This window comes from Ictidomys tridecemlineatus, chromosome 3 (assembly GCF_052094955.1).
Source record: "Ictidomys tridecemlineatus isolate mIctTri1 chromosome 3, mIctTri1.hap1, whole genome shotgun sequence".
Lineage (NCBI taxonomy): Eukaryota > Metazoa > Chordata > Mammalia > Rodentia > Sciuridae > Ictidomys > Ictidomys tridecemlineatus.
The window spans coordinates 67,854,075-67,871,712 of NC_135479.1; the positions used below are offsets into that span (position 1 = coordinate 67,854,075).

General features: G+C 51.0%; 1 long non-coding RNA gene across 8 annotated transcripts in view; it reads right to left on the minus strand.

Moving 5' to 3' along the window:
• Positions 1-214: 214 nt before the first annotated feature.
• Positions 215-17,638, minus strand: part of LOC144376217 (uncharacterized) — a 101,880-nt gene continuing 84,456 nt past the window's right edge. For 6 of the 8 annotated variants that reach the window (XR_013436453.1, XR_013436452.1, XR_013436448.1 and 3 more), the window contains one exon: positions 8,377-15,885. This is a non-coding gene — a long non-coding RNA (uncharacterized LOC144376217). Of the gene's footprint in view, positions 789-8,376; positions 15,886-17,638 lie in introns of those variants that run through there. The other 2 variants (XR_013436450.1, XR_013436454.1) reach the window with 2 other exon arrangements.

Here is a 17,638-nt window from a genome sequence, read left to right on the forward strand (position 1 = left end):
TAGAATTAGGAAGGAAATCATGTTGTGTAACAAATAAAAGAAAAAAAAATGGACTTCATCAAACAGAGATAATCCCATACTTATTTACAAAAACATATTAATGCAAAAGTAGCTAAACTGGTGTGTTATTAGGCACTATATGAATTTTCAATACCAAACTACAGATTTCTGTTAGCAGTAACACATGAGTCAAATTACTAAATTTAACACGAAGTTCATTATACAAATATTTAATTTATTTTTTTTTACTGATTGGCAAGTATTTTATTGAGAACATAACAAAAGTAGGAGGTCCAACTATTTCAGGAAGGAATCTGATCACCAACTCCACAACAGAGTTAGTTCTACTTGACTGTATTATATTAATCACAAATAAAACTAAACATTTTTTTCTTCTAAGATATTTAAGTAGGGTACTGAGTGAGTCTTGCAAAAAATTCACATAGTACTTTGAAATTTTTCTGTGCTCTGCTTGGAGATTCATTTACAGTCCTATTAATGAAATACACATATTCACCAGAAAAGAAACCTGGGTCTTTGTCAGACAAGAGAAGCACAACCCTAATTTGCTGACCTGTAGAATGTGTTGCTTGAAAGCCTTTTCTCTGAACAGATGCATCAGAAATAAACCGAACAAACATTTTATTTCCAGTAGCCACAAGGGGATCTGGTATCTTGTTGCCACATAGTCGTCCAAGAATTGGGGACTTTTCTGTTTCTCCATCAAATACTTCTAAGTGATCATAAACACATTCTTGATGCTGTTCAATCTCAAACTCACTAAAGGCCTATTTAAAAAAGAAAGGAAAAAAAATTTATAAAACCACAAATCACTCAACTGAATTCTTTTCTTTGGAACTAAAATACATATGAATAAAATATGTTCAGGGCATACAAATGAGCCAATCCATAAAGCACATTATTCAAAGGACTGTGAAATCAATAGAATATGTAATCTCTAGGAAAGAACATAATGAGTCCAATAATATAACCGTGTATGAGACTTTGGATCTTGAATGTTCAAAGGAACAACCATGTATTAAAGGTTTAGCCCTTAGCATAGCACTATTGGGAAGTATTGGAACTTTAGAGACTGGGACTTTTTCCCTAAGAGTAGATTGTAGGACCTTAGCCTCTTCTCACTCTTATTAGTTGGCTATGGGGTGATTGGTTTTACTCTATGTCTACTGCTGCCCATGGTGTGTCACCTTACCATTTGCACAAAAGCAACAGAGCCAATTGACCAGAGACTCTAAAACTGTGAGTTAAAATAAGCATTGTTTCTTTACAAGTCGACTCTCTTGATCATTTTTTATAGTAATGGAAAGCTGAATAATACAATGTGAAATTCTATTTTGCAAGTATTGCAAATAATTCTACAATTGTAAATAAATCTGCATCTACACAGAACTGAAACAGTTTATAATAACAAAGTGGTATTTTATGATAAATTTAATCCAAAGGATACATCAGAAAATTTTATGCAATTGTGTTAAAACATTGATCACTTCTGGTTTTGATGATTGTAAGCTTGTGAACATTATTCTACCTTTGGACATGTAAGCCCATAAGAAAGTCTCATAACTGTTATGTTTTCACAAAATTTTAATGCAATAAATCTTTATAGAATAACTAATACAAAGGAAATTTTTACTATATATTTCTTATTTAGATCTTACAAACCATAATATTAAAAAACACTAAAGTGACAATTTTATAAGATTAGAATAACTTTAATTCATTTTTAAGGTAGATGGCACACTTATTTTACTATCTGGTATGCTGGAAAGTTTGGTATGCATTGCTATTACTTGTATGATTTACAAATTCTTATTTTTCCATGCAGTGATACTTATGTGTGAGTTTTAGCAAATTTAAAATTAAAATTCACTAAATATATATATACAATACATTAGAAATCATCAAGCAAAGTTTACTTGAGATGAATTAAAAATAAAATTGCCCAAGCTATTCATTAACTTCAGGAATTACAGGTTATTTGCTGATGTCAATTAAGGCTTATTCCTTTCCCTGGGGGAAAAACATCATATAGTGAAGAAGTAAACCATCATTCTTACTTAAGTCTATAAAGCAAAGCTAAAAAATATGAAGAAAATAAAAGAAATACAAAATATGCTTCAAAATTTATTAATTTTGCTATAATTACCAAATACAATATTTGAACAATAAACTTTTGAAATATGTTTTACTTAATGAAATTTTGTGTAGTGGTCCTATTTTAAGTCTAATGGATGATAGTCAAAACACTGACTCTCAGTGCTGATTTATTTCACATCACATCATACCACCTGTCACAGCTGACTTTAGAGGAATAAGGGAAGTAATGAAAGAAGTATTTGGTGTTAACTAGGGAGTAGGAGAAAGTAATGAGGTTGCTTAAAAAATTGAGCAAAGGAAAGGAAGAGGACTGATCTCTTTTATGAATTCAACTTGAAAAGTATAAATAAACCTATGGTAGCCAATAAACATTAAAAATCATTATTAAATGTAATTTATTATGGTCCAAAAGGAATGCTCAGTTCATTTCACCAAAAGGACTGAAGAAAAAAAGATTGAATGTAACACAAAGATTTTCACTGGAAACAAAAAACTAACAAGTAAAACAGTAAGTAAGAAAACTTCACCAGAATTCATTATCCTGAAGCACAATATGCAAAGCAGGTGATCCCTGAAGGAGTTCATTTTATTAATTTATTAATAATCTACAATTTCTGTAATCTCCAGTTTCTCCATTCTGTTAGACTGGAGTTTATTAATTTATTAATAATCTCCAATTTCATCAATCTGTTAGACTGGAGTACAGTAGACACTGGACAGGGGCTGCAGAAGATCATGAATAGATATCTGGATGTCTCAAGCAGTATGTCAGTCAATTACTTCTCCACACATCTTATGTTTATAGCAAACTTTGTAGGAAAATGTTGTAGACATGGCCAACCAAAATTTCTGGTTTTCTGTTTCTCATGAGAGGGTACTCAATCAGTTCCAGTTACCTCATTTTTAAAGATATACTAAAGAATAAAGCTAGGGACACTTTACCCACTGAGCCATATCCCCAGCTATTTTTTCTTTTTATTATGAAACAGGGTCTTGTAAAATTGCTGAGAATGGCCGCAAACTTGGGGTCCTCCTGCCTTAGCCTCGTGAATCATTGGGATTACAGGCATGCACCAATACAGCTGGCTTACATGCACATTCTGGTGTCAGTTTAAAACTAGTAAGAAACTACTTCGAGAAAATTGACTCAACTGCACCCATTTAATTCTGTATTACACATGAAACCAAGTCTCTGAATTAAAAGAATAATGTTATTTAAGAGGATAAAACATTGTTTCAGGAAAACAACAGTATCTGAAAGTCATTGCATGCTGAGTAATCATCTCTTTTGATTGCTATGTTGTTTTGATTTATTTAATGAAATTTTGTGTTGTGGCATTTCCTTGTCTTTAATCTGTCCCTCACCCCCAGGTGACACTGCGGGGCAGACAGGACAAAGGACTTGGTTCTTGTTGAAGGAGCAGCCACCTGAAGCCCAGAGGCTAAGCAGCGCAGACCAGGCCTGAGCAGTGACCAAACCCCAGGTTGGCAGGTCCCAGCTCCTTCTGTTCATCTTCTCTTCAAAATTAAAAGATAAATAGAAAAGCAAGTGTCCCAAAGAGCATCATTGTTCTGAGGCAGAACATTGGCATCATGGTCAGCAGAACAATGAGCCCCAAATATTCACATCATAAGCCTCAAAACCCGAGAGGTTGTCCGGCTCCACTATGGGGGGCTTCAGGATGCAAAGGGAATTAAGGTTAGAAACCAGCTGACCTTGAACCGGCTGACCTTGAAACAACTAACCTTAAACTGAGGGACTATGGAAGACAAGGTGGGCCCAGTGATCACAAGGCTACCTGGAGATAGAAAGGGCAGGCGAGTCAGAACAGGAGAAGTAGCAGGAGGAGAGGCCACCAAGGCCTCCAGGAGAGGCAGAAGCCATGAGCCAGGACCACGGGGGGCCACTGGAAAAGGCAGGTGATGGGCAGCCCTGGAGCTGCAGAAGGAGCCCCTGTCAACGCTCCAGACACTCCAGCCACGGACCCACTCTGGCCCTCTGATCCCCGAGTCACGAGGCACAGTCTATGTCTGGGGTTTGCAATCTCCACAGCAGAACATTCATACAGAAATCCTCAGGGAACAGGAACCCCCTCTCTGCCCTGGGCTGGGCTACCAGCTCCTTCGGAGGTGACACTCTAGTCCTCACTCTGGCATCCAGATCTGAATCCAGGGATCCCTCTGTCCCACCCAGCAAGCCCTGCTGCCTTGTAACCAGAGGCTGCTGAGGGGCCTCCAGCCTCCTGATGACCGCATCTCAGGTGAGCGCCACCTGCAGGGCTCCCTGACCTGTGTTCTCTGGGAGGCTCAGGCGGGGCCCCAGGGCACTCTCTACAGCAAATGGAGTATTACAAACCCAGATTCAGGAAGGTTACAGTGGCTTCTAGCAGGCCACGCCGCTGCGCATCTGCTGTGCTGCTGTTTAAATTGAACATGAGCTTTTTATAAATCCTATTTGCATTATCTCATTGAGCAATCATTCCCTGGAACATCATAAAGCAAACATTAATTAGGGCTCCAGTTGGTGCCGTGTCCTGCAGAGCTTGTAGCCATGCCACAGGCCATCCCGACCTAGACTCTCATTTGAGAGCCAGCCCAGGTCTCCCAAGCAAAGTTCATGCTGCCCGGCACCTTTGGCAAAGAAAAGGACACCAAGAGCTGAAGGGCAACAGCCCAGGACACAAAGCAAACCCACTGATGGCCAAGAACCAGCCCACCATGACCACAGTGTAGGGCACTCAGCCAAGTAACCACACCTGCCCCTAGGCAAAGCACCCTCTAAGTCCACCACACCAAAGCCCTGCCACACTGCCCAGCTCCAAAAGACATACACATGGTCCAGTGGCCACAGGATAATGTAGTCACTTCAGCCAAGAGACACCATGAGCAGCCCACACTTAGGAATCAGGTGGCTGGAGGCTTCTCTGATCATCTGTTTCTTCATCTGTATTAACTACATAAGGTGACCAGCTTGGCCCATTTTGCCCAGGAGTTCCTTGCACATGTCCACAGCCAGTTCTCCCAGCAGGTCACAGGCCTGCAAAACAACAGCCCAGATGGGACCGTGGAGCCTCCCCTTCCATTGTTCATCAGAGTTGCTTGTTTGTAGAAAAGGATTCAAGCAATGCCCAAGGGTTCATCTCCAGGGTGGTCGGGGCACGTCTTTGGGACCTGGGGTGTTTCTAGAGCACTCACTCACACAGGCTGTGTTCTTCCCATGTTGAAGGACAGTGGCAACAGGACAAGCTGCTGGGACACGAGGATAGGGAGGACATAGTACCTCCTCCTTGCCTGCCCCCAGGTCAGATGCAGTCCTGGGGCAGGATGCTGTGCAGAGGAGACCTCCAGGCTTGGAAAACCCCAGGGACAGCTGTGGTAGCAGGACAGGCCTGGCATCTCTGTCCCCTAGGCAACTTGATACATGTGCACAGTGGTGGAGCCCAAAGACAGAGCTGGGGGAACCTTCATGGGAGTCCTGTCCCTAGATGTCTCAGCCCTGCCAGAACAAATTACTGTAAATGACAAGACTTCAGTCCACACAGATTTATTATCTTACAGTTCTGGAAAGCAGAAATTCAAGGTGAGCCAGCAGGACCCAAGGCTCTGTGGGGAGGGCTGGAATTCCTTTGCCTTTTGCAGCTTCTAGAGGCTGCCTGCACCCTTTGACCCATCCCCAGCTCTGGGACCTCATCCCCATCTGCACAACTTCCCAGGCTGTGATCCTCCTATGCCACTCTTAGAAGGACCCTGGGGATATTTGGGCCCACAGGGTGATCCAGGGTGACCTCCCCATCTCAGGCTCCTGGACTTAACTCCACTTTCAGTCTCTGCCTGTGAGGTGACAAGCTCACAGGTGCCAGGGATGTGGGCATCCAATGGGGACACGATTCAGCCCAGCACAGAAGAGCATGTGGACGAGGTATCCTGCCTTCACTCAGCCTCCAAAGGGATGTCCTGACCCCCTCCCGGAGTGGTGCACTCAGGGGCACAGCTCTAGGTTGGAGGCCAGGGAGAACAACATGTCCCCAAGAGAGGGCCATGGTCACTTCCTCCAACAGCCCACAGAAGTGAAGTCAAATTCAGGAATATGTGAGACTAAGACGGGAAGCTGGAGGCACAGGCTCCATGGAGATCCTGGAGTGCGGGCCTGAGCAGGTGACCAGAGGCCTTGGCACCCACTGCACTCCTGGTTTTCTACTCTGGGGAACCCGTGGCATCCTGCATCAGGGGACACAGGTGCAGCCCGGTGGGCCACAGGGTCTGGGGTGAGCACTCTGGGCTCTGCGGGATGGTGCCTTGGCCCGTCACTGTGGCTCTGAAGGTACACCCTGGGGCCTGTGCTTTTTATAGCAAGCACAGCCTGGGCCAATGGATAGCTGATGTGCCATTTTTGCAGGCCCACCTTGGAGAATGGAGTCTTGGGTGCATGGGCTTTAAGGGAACAGAACCAAGTTCTGGCTGCTTTTAACCATCTCTCCAGCAGGCAAGCTGGCAAAGGAGGCAGATCTCAAAACTGCTGAAGTCACTGGGTTCTGTTGGTGCCAAAAGCTGGGAAAAGGTTCCACCTCAAGGGGTCAGGGTCCAGCACCATGGGCAGGGACTGATCAGCTGGCCAGAGCACCCCTCCCTCCCTGTCGTCCCTCCGCCCAGCTCTCTTCTCCTCCCCTTTCTCCCTCTCTCTCCCCTCATTTTCAATTGCCTTCAAGGCCAAGAGAAGCAGCTGTGAAAGGCCTGAAATTGAACCCTGTACTGTGGGGTACTTACCAGTCACCCCAGCAGAGGGTCTCCCGGTGACCCTGAGTCATTAGTAACATAAATTCTGATCCTGACTTTTGATTCCCAAGGCCCTGGATCTGGCAACTGGGGCAGAATGCAGGGTCTTGCTTGAGGCTGGCTGAGAGGTCATGAGCCCATTCCTGTGATGAGAGGACAGGGGCCCACTGCTCATCAGGGGCTGAGGAGATGGTGACCAAAACGCCTGCACAGGGACCTTCTGTCTCTGGGCACAGAGGGAATGGCATAGCCTGAACCTATACATTGGAATTCCCCTGGGAACAGCAGCTGTGGGAGGAGGAAGGTGACAGGAGACTGGTGCAATTGGGATGCAGAACACAGGGTTCCAGAAGCCAGGTGTGGCGGAGGAAAAGCGCCAGGCAGACACCAGGAGAAGAAGACGGGAAGGGCAAGCTGCTCTTCAAGACTGAGAGAGGCCCAGTGTGAGCCCAGGTTAGATCAGCTTAAAGGGAAAGCACAAGGCTGAGCCACTTGCCCCTGCGAGGAACAGGTTTGCAGAGGGCATGTGGCCAGACACCTGGGAAGCAAGAGCCAGGACGTGCTCCAGACTGAAGAGGGGTCAGAGACAGCTGCAGGCAGCAGTGACTGAGGCTTGAGGGCTAGCAGAGTGACTGGCAGGAGGGAAGTGTCAAGCGGGCACTGTCCTGTGAGTCCTGGGGCAGCCAGGGTCCTGGCAGGGAAATTCAGCCCAAGGGCTCTAGGGGAGGACAGCAGAGGGAGGCAGTTTGCCAGGGTCTGGATCCTGGCTCTGTCACCTAGTGCTGTGGGACCTCAGTCAAGTCCCTTAACCTCTCTTGTCCTTGGTTTCTCCACATGCTGCCCACATGACAAGACTGATTAAGGACCCCACCAGTACATGCAAAGCACACAGGAGACCCGCGCAGAGCCAAGGCCACACGTGTGTTAGCAAGGAGCCCCTGCAAGGGCGGGTCAGGCAGACAGGACACCTGAGGCCAGGCCTAGGCACAGTGAGGCTGGGGTTAGACACCTGCTTTCCTAAGTCAGTGGGGTGACCAGAAAAACTGGTCTAAGTGGGAGGTTTTTCCCAAGTGAGAGCACGTTCTCTGTCCTGGACTCGGCACAGGGCAAAGCCAAAGCCAGGAAGACCCCCTCTATCCTTGCCCAGCCCCGACAGGTGCTGAATCCTGGGACAGTACTTCACCTTGGATAAACACTTCAGGGCAGAAGCAGCACTCCAGCACTATTGGTCTAGTCTCCTGATGAGGCAGCCCCTGCTGACCCCTCCTGCTGAGCTCTGCTGCTGACCCCTCCTGCAGACCCCACCTGATGACCCCTCCTGCTGACCCCTCTTGCAGACCCCACCTGATGATCTCTCCTGAAGACCCCTCCTACAGACCCCTCCTGATCTCTCATGCTGACCGCTCCTGCTGACCTCTGCTGCTGACCCCTTCTTTCGGTCAGCTTTTTCACTGCTGTGACTAAAGAATTTGACCAGAAAAACTGTAGAGGAGGAAAAGTTTATTTGAGGGCTCACAGATTCACAGGCCTTAATCCATAGAAGGCTTGCTCCATTCCTAGGGGCTCGAGGTGAGGGTGAATGTCATGGCAGAGTGTGTGGCCCAGGGAAGCAGCTGACATCAGGGTGATCAAAAAGCAGAGAGAGCCACAAACATGTACTCAAAGACATGCCCCAGTCCCTACCTCCACAGCCACACCCCACCACTGGGTTAATCCCATGGGCTGTAACCCGAACATGTCTCCTCCAAACTTTCTTGCATTGTCTCACGTGAGCTTTCGGGGACACCTCACATCTAAACCATAACACCCCTCCTGCTGACCCACCTGCTGACCCGCCTGCTGGTGCTGCCTGTGGACCCTTCACCTCCCAGGCTGCCCACAGACACGGCTGGAGCACTAAGTGGTTGATGACATTCTCAGATCTCGCAGTAGCTGACTGGGGGATGCAGCCGGCAGCAGTTGGAGATGTGGTCCAGGATAGCAGCAAGGTCCTCAGCCGAGGAAATGGAGTGGACTCAGTTAACTCAGTCCAGGTCATTCTGCTTGACTCAGGGTGGCAGCATCCTGACAAGCCCACTTTAGTGGGACACGTGTGTGATGCAGCTCACCTGTGAAGATCCTGGCCCAACCTCGCCTGCCTTCAACACAGCCACTCACAGCCACCCACAGCTGCCAGCAGCGCCCAACCCTAACCCTATTTTTTCATAAAATATTGGCTGTCTTGGGCAGGTCACCTTGGAAAAGGCAGCTCTTGTGCCACCGTGAAGTTGAAACATCCCACGTTGAACCCTCCCGTGGGAACCGGCTCTACTCTTCCACTCATCTTGACTCTCCTCCTGATCACCAGCAGTCCTAGGAGACTCCCACAGCATGACAGGTCAGCTGGGGCAAGTTGCCTCATGAAGGTCAAAGTCTAACCTTGAAGCCAAGCCCCAACTGACCAGTGGCTTAAGGACTAGGAAGACAGGTACGAAGGCCCCTCTTCCTGTTTCAGAGGCAGCATCTCCAGCTCCTGGGCTCCTGAATTTGGGGAGAAGGACTCGGGCTGAGCAGAGCCTTCTCCTGCCAAGAGGCTGGACTTCACAGCAAAAGCATCCTCAGCTGACCAGGCCACTGTCCCTAGAGCCCCTCAGGCAGAGGCTGCCAGCAGATTGGACCCACCAGGTCCTTCTGATTCACTCAGTCCCAGCCTGGCTTTCACTACAGCCACATGACTTCCCAGGGTACACCTGGGGACCACCAGGAGGTGCAGGTGTCTCCTGTCCCTTCCACCTGTCCTCCTGAGTCCCCAGTGGCCACACCCAGGGCACCTCTATGGGCAGGATTCCTGGTCTCCTCCTGGCCTCATGGGCTCTGTGGGAGACCGAGGCATCCCCCTTCCCTGATGGGCCTCATCATGACCTCTCACCATGATTGGGCCCACCCAGTGTTATGGCAGAGGCCCGAAGGCAGTAGCAGTGACCTGAACATCAGTGGGCACAAGCACAGGGTCCCCTGCCCCACCTGCCCCTTGCCCATGGCTTCTAGGCCTCACCGCCCCACCCTGGCTGCCTTTCTCCCTCTGTCTCCCTCTATCCCACCTGGGCCTAGAGGAGCTGGCTCTCTACTCCCCTTTCTTCACCCAGGATAGCCTCGGGGGCTCCCTGGAGCTGGGCTGAACTGGGGGCCTTCCTGCCTCTGGGCCCCACCCTACCTCCACCTTAGCTTTGACTAGGAAACCTGTGAATGGGACTTCTTTCTTGGCCCCTTGAGAAGTAAATCTACACCACGGAAATGAATCCTCAAGAGAGCTGGGGCCTGTCCAGGCCTCAGGGCCAGTCGTTAGCACCTTGAGTGGCCTAACGGGGGCCCATCAACCTCCCCAGTGCCTCCCTCTCAGGATTCAGCAGACCCAACGCCATCCTCCCAGCTCTCTAGCATGTGCCTTGACTCCTTCCGTGCTCCCCAGAAACTGTCCCCTGCTTCCTGAGGTGCCCTGCCTGTGCCCTGCCCTGGCGCCATGGTAACACACTCTAGAACAAGGGGCCACAGCAGAGCAGAGAGGCAGCCTGCATATCCCTGCCTCTAGGACCACCGAGGCCCTGGTGGGGGCCCAGGGAGCCTTGCCCCACCCCGATTCACCCTTTGCTGGGGTGCAACCTGCCTGCGATTCAGGATCCAACCACCATGAAGGTCCAGCCTTGGGTCAGGCGGAGGCGGCCCAGCACAGGGCTGCTCGTTCCTGCTATTCCGAGTCTGGTGGAGATAAGCGGCTTTCCTCCCATTCCTTCCCTGTGAGAGCCCATGTCCTCATCCCTCCCATCATCCTGGTTGCCAGTCATGGGCGATCATCGCACCAGCCCCACCCCCTCAACCAAGGGATTTGTGCTCAGAGAGACCCTACAGAACAAACACAAGGCCCAAAGCTCACTTAAGTTGTCAAGCAACCAGGAAAAGACACCTTCCACAGAGGCAGGGTCGGTGGCTGGAAGGACAGTTCACCACCTTCCCTGGTCAAGCACCTACTCTGCACTGAGGCCAGAAGAGTGGCCCCCCTCTCGGTCCTCTCTGCACCAGTTCCGCAGCCCTCTCTTCTCAGAAGACCCCAGAGCTCTGGTCACACAGCAGAGGCTGCTCGTTGTCTGCCAGACCCACTGCGCCCTGCTCTGGTCTTAACACAACCCAAACTTTACTAAGGTATCATAGAGTCAGCTAAAAGTGCCAGCCCATGGCAGCCTCCCTGGCAGCTGGAGTGATCCCCTGACACACTGTGAGCTGGACTGAGCAGCAGCCGCTGTAGGGCTTCAGTGGAGATGGTAGGGGCTGCCGGGCTGATGTAAGGAAGGACTGCCACTGGGCGGCGGCCAGCTACAGTTCATCCTCAGGTTCTGGAGGCCAGAATCCCCAAATCAGCCCCACTGGGCAGAAATCAAGGTGTTGGCAGGGCCACATTTCTGAAGGCTCCAGGGCTATCCCATGCCCCCAGTGGCTGGTGGTTTGTACAGTTCCCGTGGCCACATGGCCCATCTCCACCTGCCCAGTGGCCACTCTGCCTGCTTCTTCTCCCTCTCCTGAGGACACTTCTGATGGTGTTTGGGGCTCACCTGTAGTGTCCTCGTCTCGAGATCCTACACTGGCACCGTATGCAACAGCCGAGTTCCGCAAGGCCACATCTAAGGCTCCGGGGTTGGGATGTGGTGCCTCTGGGCTCCATCATTCAGCCCACTCCAGCTCCTGACAGGGACAGGATCATTCCACTGTGCCTTCTGCCCCTGTCCTCTCCCTGCTCTGGCATGACCACAGACACCGTGCGGAGGTCCCTGGCTGCGGCTGAGAGTGGACATCTGGGGCTGAGATTTCAAGGAAGCTGTGTCCTCCGGGCTCCCTCTAGCCAGGGTTGGACAGTTTCCAGGGGCCTGCCTCTGGGCTCCCTGCTTCAGTAGAGAGACAAACACTGGTTTTCTTCAACCCACAGCTCAGTGGAGTTTCCTGTTCGACCTGGTGCAGGCCCTTAGCAGGGGGCCATGGCCAGGTGGCCAGGTGCCTGGAGAGCCACAGGGGATGAAGCCAGGACTAGCCCTCCCCCATCACTGTCCTCAGCAGATTGCCCACCTGATTACTACTCACTCTGGGCTCAGGGCTGTCCTTCAGGAAGGAGGATGGCAAGCATGCATGTGGGCCTGCCAGGTGCCCCGAGAGGAGGGGCCCTCCTGAAGAGGGACACGCTGGGCCCTGCCAAGGCATCTGCAGGGCCTGGGGCCTGAAGCCTCCCTGTTCCCCAGACTCCTCAGCTGCTGGCTGACAGGGGATTCAGGCATGGGCATGTACCATTGCTGCTTTGGACAGGCTCTGAGCCCCACATGGCCTAGGGATCATGGCCTAGGACGTGACACACTGTCCACCACACTGTCCCTGTGACCACTCAGAGTTACGTCTTCAGAAAATGATCTGTTTCGAGGCCTCTCACCAAGTGGGTCTCTGATGAGCGCTCAACTCACATGGAACCCGCGTCCCCATCTGGCTTCTGCACACTGGGCCCTCCTTGGCCATCTCTCCAGGCCTCTCTCCTCCTCCCTCATCTGTGAGTGGCCCTTCCTGGTCCTTTCTGAGGCAGAGGCTCTGTGAGGTTGGCTTCACAGGACCCGGGAGGTGGCTGGTGAGGCGCATAGCCGGGGTACGCTGGCCTCCCTAGTCACTCTCTCAGGCACCAACAGTGTGCCTGGCTTGGGCTGTCCCGCCAGAGCTCCCTGGCAGCCACAGGAGTGCTGGAGCCACCAGGCCCCTGTCACAGGAATCAGGCTGACACTGCTTAAGGGACCTGCTCCAGGTACAGCAGGCACAGTGACCCAGATAAGGTGGCACAGTGAACACCTGAGCCCGGCGATTGGAGTCAGGAGTGTCTACTGCTGTAGTGGTTGGGCTTATTGGAGCTTGGTGGGGCTGGGGAGTGACATGTCAGAACAATGTAATAGGGTTGATGATGGCGGCGGCACGTGATGCCAACCCACATGCATAACAGATTCAAGCGACCTGCTACCCAGAGAAGGACTCTGGAGTGTCCATCAAATCCCAGCCCCACACATGCATGGATGAGCACACATACTCACACACATACACACATGGGAACACCTGGAATTCAGGCAGAGAAGAGTTGATGATATTCCAGTCCCTCTCTCCTCGTCCATCATACGCACCCCTTTCAGCCTGGTTGACATGACTGGGTCACCTTGGCTCGGGTCAGCACCATGGTTTGTGTATATTTGATATTTAGAAATGATTTAGATTTCCCCTTACACTGGCCACTGCAACCAGGAGTGAACGGCCGTCTTCAGCACGTCAATTACCGCTTCCTTAGAATGTTTTCCACAAGTGGAAACAACAAGTAAGTGAGTTTGTGGATTTTTAAAGTGGATTTGTGTCTGTTGGACCAAATTATCTTCCAAAGGATCTGCCAGCTCCCTCCCAGTGGCATCTGCACTGTCTGTTTCCTCTCTGGTGGCAGCTGAGATTTCTGTCTTTGAATTGACATCACCAAACATGAGGTGGAATGTGTCCTCGGGGTGTGGGGTTGTTTTTATTTATCCTGCTTTTGAAAGACTGGCTTTCCCATCTGTCTGAGTCTTTCATGAGATCTGGAAGATTCCAAGCCCTGGGCTTCAAGTGTTGCCTCTTACGAGGCTCAACCTCTCCTCCGGGCTTCCTATTGGGTGGATGACTTTAGGAAGTCTGCCTCGGTCACGTTCTGGGTTCTGTCACCTGTCCTGCTGCTCCTGCTCGGCTGTTGCCTTGCTGTGTTCCTGCTTCATTCCCCTCCACCCCATGTCACCCTGCTGTCTTTTCTTCATAATGTCATATTCTTGGTTTATGGTGTTCTTCTTCCCTTTATCTCCTGAAATACTTTAAACACACTTGCTTTAACGTTCCTTCGAATTCGGCATATTTTATATGCTTCCCAGTGTGTAATTTATCACTTCATTACCCTGCTCTCTCCTGCGCAGGCCTGAGCTCAGCTCCCACTGCAGCAAGGATGCCCTGCCCGGCCCCCCTCAGGACCAGCCCATCCACCCTGGGGACCCCGAGGACCAGTTTTCACTGCCCTCAGGGAATGTTCTACTCTCAGTTTCGGGTACTTGAGGTATTCACATGTGCAGTGGAGCCTGTGAGTGTGCACATGTGTGATGGAATAAAATGGGACAGGAGAGGTGGGAGGACGCCTGGCTCGGTCCATGTCCTGTAGCCACCACCTCCAGGGAAAATTGATGGGATTCTGACATGTATCTGTCCATTCTAGCCACCAGGACGCCCTGGGCCGTGGGCTTCCTTGGCTCTGCACCCCACCCTTCAGCTGCTTCCTGTCAGAACAGGGCTCCTACTCCAGCCCAAGCCACTGAAACCACCTCCCTCACCCCAGCCTGAGGCCACGGTCCTTCTGGTATGAAAAATACCCCATTAACCTGCTGCAGGCCACGGGTTCCAGTGGCCTAACCAATGGAGGTTGAAGCGCTTTTGAGGGTTCCACCCTTAACCAAGCATGGGGCCAGCCTCCTGCAGAGAGCCCTCTTCAGCACCCTAGTGGAATCCAGTACCCTCCTGGTCCCCCCAGGAAGCACAGCGTGCTGTTGTGGGTTGAACTGTGTCCCCAAATATTGTGGTGATATCCCAGCCTCCAGACCCTGCAAAGGTGTCCTCACCTGGATATCAGGTCTTTGCAGGTGAAGCCCTGTTAGGCTGAGACATCTACCAGAGGGGATGGGCCTCCCTCCAGCATGACCACGGTCCTTGGGAGAGGAGGACAGAAACAGGGGGCAGGCGCACAGGGAGAGGCCACATGCAGGTGCGAACAGAGTGGAGGCCAGCCTCCTCAGCCACACAGCTAAAGGACTGCTCCAAGCCACCTGCAGGCCCTGAGACAGGAGTAGGGCTCCTCAGAGCTCCAGAGGCTCCACCTGCCCACACCTGAAGTTGGACTTCTGACCCCAGAAAAAGGAGGGAAATATTTCCATTATTTCATGCACCAGTTGGGGGTGCTTTGTTAGGAATCCTCTCACCAGGAGGCCACGGGGTTTGATCCCAGCCTTGCTGTGCTCAGGTGCCTGACTAAACACCTCCCAAGCCTGTCTGCAGAGACGCTGCTCTGGGAACCACAGAGGCTGCTTCAGGAAGAACGGGATGAGGCAAGTTTAAACATGTAGCACCTGAACCAGGTTGGGCAAGTCAGCCATAAAAGATGGAAAATAAATCACTTGAACCTGGAAGGACTCTAACTGAGATGGTTTTATATATGATCTCAAATTTCCAGTCCACCTCCAAGAAACCAAACCAGAAATACAAGACTAAGTGATAAAGTGTGGCTTATGAGGGAGAGTCAGAATTGTAAGAGCAGGGCCAGGGGTCTAACAAAATGGTTTGTCCCTCACTATATAGTGACAAAGTAACATGACCACTATGTATTTTATCTTAAAATGAAAACATTTATGGCACCTGTGTCATGTAATGGTATGAATACAAGGGGCCCCCGAAAGCTCATGTGTGAGACATGTGAACGCGTTCAGAGATTAAATGATTAGATTACAAGAAATGACCTGATCAGTGGATGATCCCCTAGCTGGATGTCTAGGTGGTGACCGTTGACAAGCAGGGTGGGACTGAAGAAGGTGGGTCACTGGGGGTGTGACATTGGGATTTACATTTTGTCCCTGCTGAGCACAGCTCTCTCTGCTGTCTGGTGCCAGGTTTTGAGCTGCTTTCCTGCATCCTGCCCTCCACCAGCCTCATCTTGGGCCCAGAGCCATGGACAGCCCTACCATCGACTGACCCTCTGAAACTCCAGGTTTCAGACCTTTCCTCCTCTAAGTTGTTTTGTCGAGTCTCGTGGACCCAGTGGTGGAAAGCAGCCAACATCTACAGCCACTTAGTGGTTCCCATATTCCCAGCGTCCACTTAGCTGGTGACGCCTGGCAGGGGTCTGTGGCATCTCCATCTTCCCAGAAGGCTGGCCATGCTTTGAGGAGAGTCCTGAGCAAACAGAAGAGCAGGGAGCACATCAGAACTTTGGGTCTGTTTTCGGCCATCGTCCAACCCTCACACACCCTCCAGTCCCACGTCCTCTGACTGGAACCCTCCCCATTGGTCTGCTGTTTGGCTGGATTCTAGACACTCTAAGAAGGGTCTGGGAATCTGTAGAGTTCCATAAAATCCAACAGGTCCTGTCTCTGACTCTTGTTCCACAGGAGGAGTACGTTCTAACCATCCCAGACTGAAAGTCTTGCCAGAGTCGGGGCTAGAACATGGGCACCTTGCTGTAGTGCTCTCCTGCCTGTGTGTCAGGTCCTCCCTGCCACCCCTGGTCAGCTGCTCTGTCCTCAGTCTCATGGCTACCAGCCAGGCCAGGCGGGCTTCTGGTCAATGCAACTCTCACTCTGCACACATGCCCTGTTCTCCCCTTGGCCACCCCTCTGTATGAGCAGCTTTGACCTTATTGTCCCCACTAACTGCAGAACCTTTAACCCAGGCAGTCACCCAGCAGGTGACAGTCAGCACTCCCCCGGCTATGTGTGTCCAAGTCCCAAGTAAATAAGCCATTTGTCCCCAGGCTAATTTTTATCAAAGCCTGTCTTTCTTCCAAATTAGGGCTGAGTTATTTATAAAGTGTGCAAGTGTTTGGATGTTAGCAGCAAATATCCATCCATTTAGAATAAATGATTAAAAGGTACTAATTAAATTCCTCAGATGAGGGATGCCAAGGCCCTGAGAATGGCTAGTCTGTGGCTCCCGACCCCACGGTCACATCACCTAAGAAGGGCACTGAAACAGGAGAGAGGGCTGCTGTCCAGAGCCTGCACTAGTGGGGGAAGGGAGAGTGGTGCTCAAGCCCCCTCTCCAGGGCTGCGGAGAGCCTCTTACCTCGGGTGGTCTCACCCGGCAAGCCCTTGGGGGCAAGAGAACCCTCCTGGCCCCCAGGACCTGAGTTCCTTCAAAGCGGCACACAGTTCTGCAGCCTGACACATGTTGGACTCTATGCAGAGGTTGTAAGACTGTTGTGGCTCCTGTCTTGGACGGGAGGGGACAGAAGACTGCAATAGGCCAACCCGCCAGGAGAGATCAGAGACCCAAACAGGCTTCAGGCTCTGCCCTGCCACAGGGCTCCCAGCCAGGGGATCCTGGCCACAGGGCAGTGCCCTGCCTCATGCTCTGGGCTGTCCGGCCCAACTGTTGAATGTCTTCCTGACCAGGTTACAGGCCTCATTTGTCCCACACCCAGCCCTACGTGCCACCTCAAGGGACACGGGAGGAAGGAGCTAATAACAGACCAATTGGTGGATGGTGCCTCCAGGACCCCCCTCGTGCCACACCCTCTGATGTGCAGGTGACGAGGATGGGCATTGGCACCAGGAGAAGAGGGCCCCTGGTGGTCTACCTCAGAGGCAGTCCTGTCACTTCAGAAAGACCCAGCACACTCAGGGCTCAGCAGTGTCACCCTGAGAAAAGCTGGAGCAGGAGGACATGGCTAGATGGCGGCTGCTGGACACTGGCAATTCCCAGCAGCCGTAGTGGCCACCCGTGTCTAGCCTGTCCTCCCCTGGGTTGTCACACCTCGTCAGATGGCTCCCAGGAAGCCCACTAGGATAACCCGCTCCCCCATCTCCAGGAGCTGATCTGGGGACACTCTTGCAGGAACAATGTTGCAGAGCTGTGTACTCGTGGACTTGACCCCAATTAATATGACTGGACAGTAGTGGTATTGTCACCAAGCTCATCCATGTGTTGT